Below are 3,928 nucleotides of genomic sequence, written 5' to 3' on the forward strand. Positions count from 1 at the left end.
AACCTGGTAGGCTGGGCTGGTGTCAATGGTAAATACAGGGAAATCCTGAGAAAAAATACAAGCAGGGCACCTGAAGTTGTACTCAAAACAATTAAAATCATCTGCAGTGCAGACAAAAAGGCACAGTCCAAGAACCCAAGTTTTTATACATGACTTCTCTCCATCCTCCATAAAATCATAAAGATGAAGTATCCCTGAATGAGAAACAAAAATTACAGTTCAGATTGAGATACCTAGGAAATTTTTAATGATTGCTGCTCTATATGCAATGGCCTTACCAGCAAACATTTGAATCTAGAATGGAAAACTCAGACTCCAAGCAAATAAGAACACATGAACACTCACACTTTCATGGAAACAACTCAATTTATGTGATGACAGGCAGAGATACGCAGAATGCTTAGCTAATTACAAGGTGATGATAATTATTGGTATAAAACCAATGTTAAAGGCAGATGAAAAGTGCTAGTGTCATTTTTTAGGCACAGAGTTACAAGACTCAGAAATGTCAAGTCAAAATTTCATTTTGAAATGCAATTCCAAGCCTTTATATGTATGGGTTTTTTTAATCTAATGACAAGCTAGAATCCTGCACTTAGGAAAATAACTTTCTTTGGTAAGTTGTATCAGGATTTTAGTATCTTGTTTCTTCTCCACAATACAATAAGGCTACCACTCTAACACAAGCCCTCTGTTTTAAGGAAGGCATTTCTGAATTCTTTGATGTAAAATAAACAACTTTATATTACAGCACTCCTGTTCTCAATCCAAACAAAACCAAACCACCACAGTCCATGGTCACAATCACATCTACCTAGAAGAGGGATACCAGAAGACAAGATAAAATGCAGAGGACATCTCTGCATCTGAGAGAACAGTGTTCTGTAACAGTGGAGGCTGTATTACTTCATCATGTCTGTGTGCTCCAGGGACAGCACTCCATTATCTGTTTTACAGAGGGTACCATGAGAAGCGTTCCAAGAGCTGCTCTGTACCTGCAGTAGGAAAAGCTACATACTCAATGGGGACTTGTGAACTACAGGTACACAATTTTGCTTTGATATAAACCCCTACATATGTTCCCCGCTACCAACTTGTGAAGAGGTTCCTCTCCCCCAGTTAATAAATCATTGTTCTGGTTTTATTTACTTCAAGATGCAGATGCCTTTTTCAAAGTGCAACATGTAGTTCATCAAAATCGGTGCTCATTTAGGCTTTGTATAAAACACAAACTATACCATTTTTTCTGCACAGATTTCCTCTGCTGCCTTGTGAATAAGCCACGCAGCACAGAGGCAAACTCTCGCACACAAGAAATATAATGTACAAGCTTTTACTCTCTTTACAAATCTCCATATGGTGATTGTATACCAAAACCAATGGAACACTAAGCAAAACATGTTGCAAGCAATATTTATGAGATTTGGTGCTCTACTTTATTGCTCACTTCAGGCAGGAAAGCATCCCCAAATGGCAGAAATCATGACAAGGCAGATTGCCTGAAGCCATGTTGAAGAAGCAGATGATATGGCCCATCCAAAAGCAGCATTTTTCAGTATGTGCAGGGGTTTGTGGCTGTGACCTTGAAGTGATGAAGAGGGTGATCTGATTGTGTTATTTTGGCTTTCAAAGCTCAGCAGACAAGAGCTTTTCCAGCATTTTCTCCCCTTTCACTTCTAGGTCAACTTTACAGCTACAAAAATTATTATTGTAACTTGGAAATCAGTGGTCCCAGCCCTCAGGATAAAGGCCTATGGAGTGCTTTGCTGGAGAGGCTCTATCAACCTGCACAGAGAGTAGCTATCTGCCCACTTTTTTTTCTATTCAACACACAGCCCCCAAACCCAAAACACAGATAAAACTGATGCACCCCTGACTACATGGAAGATAGAATGTTCATTGACAAATTTCAGAAAGTAGAAAACCAGGCAACCAACCTGCTAGCTCTTACTGTAATAAACCTTGTATTATGAAGTTACAAAAACAAGTCACAGAAATTTAGCATAAGTTCCTCCACAACTCATAAGGCAAAACGTTACAAAAATAAGTTTCCAGTGGATGTGAAACATAACAGGTAACCTTATCCCAGAATATCAGATGCCAATCTGCAAGAACAGGAAACAGAACTGCTTTCAAGAAGAGACATGGATTAAATATATAAAACCCAAGAAATTATATTCTCTGACACTGTAATGTCAGGGTGTTTCCTTTCTCCTACCCAGCATAATAAAAATGGTAGGAAAACATACCTACAGTCCTAGTCACTCAGCACAAATGTTTCTGGTACAGGCTATGGCTGCCTTCAAGAACCCCGACCCAATTTCCCCTACACACCACTTCCATTGCACTCCAATTCTGCTCCAAACAGCTAATCCTTGGGATCTACTCACAACTGCAGCTACTCAGCCTGAGCTAGCACCATGACAGCTACAACTTAATCCAAACACAATCTACATTAATTAATCCTATGGTAATACTGCATTCCTGCTGTGGTAGCCTTAATAGGTAGCTGAACACCACACAGTCCTCCTTGGTCACTCCCCCCCAGTAAGAGAAAACCAAAAAGGTAAAAGCAACAAAACTCATGAGTTGAGATCAGGACAATTACATATGTAAGGCACAAGTTGTGCATGCAAGCAAAGCAAACCATGGAATTCATTCACTAATTGCACTTGCACACAAGTGTTCAGCCATTACATATAATGGCTACTTGAGAAGGCAAAATGCCCCTAGTCTGAATGAACCCACTTCCTTCTTCTCTCAGCTGTAAATGACATCAAATAGTACTGAATACAGGCTTAGGAAGCTAGTTTCTGCTGTCCAGCTTTCCTCTTCCCAAACTTCTCATGCACCACCATCAGACTCGCTTGCTGGATACACAAGAGTCTGAGCAAGTGAAAAACCAGAAAACACTTGGAAATTGAATAAACCGCTGTCCTGGGTTCAGCAGTAGCAGTACATTTTCTCCTTCTTAGTACCTGGTGCAGTACTTCGGTTTTGACTTCCAGCCTGGGAAAAGCACTGATAACATGTTTGTTTTCAGTTGTTGCTAAGTAGTGTTTAGTTTGACCAAGGACTTTCTGAGTCTCATGCTCTCCCACGGAGGAGGGGAAGCAGTAATGAAGCAGACAGGACACTTAACCAAAATTACCCTAAGAGATAATCCATACCACAGCATATCATGCCCAGGATATAGAACTGGGGGCAGTTACCCAACAACGGCTAGATCACTGCGTGGTCGGGCTGGGTACTGGTTGTCAGGTGGTGAGCGGTTGTATTCCCTTGTTACTTCCCTTATCATTATTATTCTTGGTGACAGCAGGAATGACTTGGGTTATACCTTAGTTACTGGACTGCTCTTACTTCAACCCGTGGGAGTTACATTCTTTTGATTCTCCCCCCCATCTCTCCGGAAGTCAGGGGGGGAAAGGGGTGGTGAAAGAGAGATTTCATAGTTCTGATTTACAGCTGGGTTTAAACCACAACAGACCTGCTCAGAAATAATGAAAATATGCCCATATTATGATCAATGTATTCAGACCACAAATAAAAACAGAAGCCCATATTGACTGTGAAACTTGACCATAGTCAAAAACAGGCAAGAAAGCAACAAACTCCTCCTAGAAACTACCAATTCGCCCCTAGAAATTTGCCTTGAAACCAAACGAGGCAGGATAAACACATGACTTAACTACCAAGACCCTGATGGTAGATACGAAGTAAAAACTGTTACATAGGAGAACACAAAAAAGTCTATAAAAGTAGACACAATTAGACAAAACCAAAGTATTTTATTGAGCAAAGAACATATTACATATGACAAAACAGAAAATACTACAACAGACAACAGAAAAGGAGATCCAAACAGCTCAATTTTCATTTCAATTGCTGTACTGAAAAAAATAAGGGTTAGGATTCAGAAGCACCA

General features: G+C 40.2%; 1 long non-coding RNA gene across 1 annotated transcript; it reads left to right on the forward strand.

The window, feature by feature from the left end:
• The first annotated feature begins 949 nt into the window (after positions 1-949).
• On the forward strand, positions 950-2,340 carry LOC133220259 (uncharacterized). Its single transcript, XR_009727677.1, has 3 exons — positions 950-1,042; positions 1,453-1,567; positions 1,681-2,340. It is a non-coding gene; the product is annotated as an uncharacterized LOC133220259 (long non-coding RNA).
• Positions 2,341-3,928: the final 1,588 nt, after the last annotated feature.

Source organism: Neopsephotus bourkii, unplaced genomic scaffold (genome assembly GCF_033783945.1).
Source record: "Neopsephotus bourkii isolate Nb327-2 ecotype Australia unplaced genomic scaffold, CSIRO-AGI_Nbou_v1 NB_1433, whole genome shotgun sequence".
Classification (NCBI taxonomy): domain Eukaryota; kingdom Metazoa; phylum Chordata; class Aves; order Psittaciformes; family Psittacidae; genus Neopsephotus; species Neopsephotus bourkii.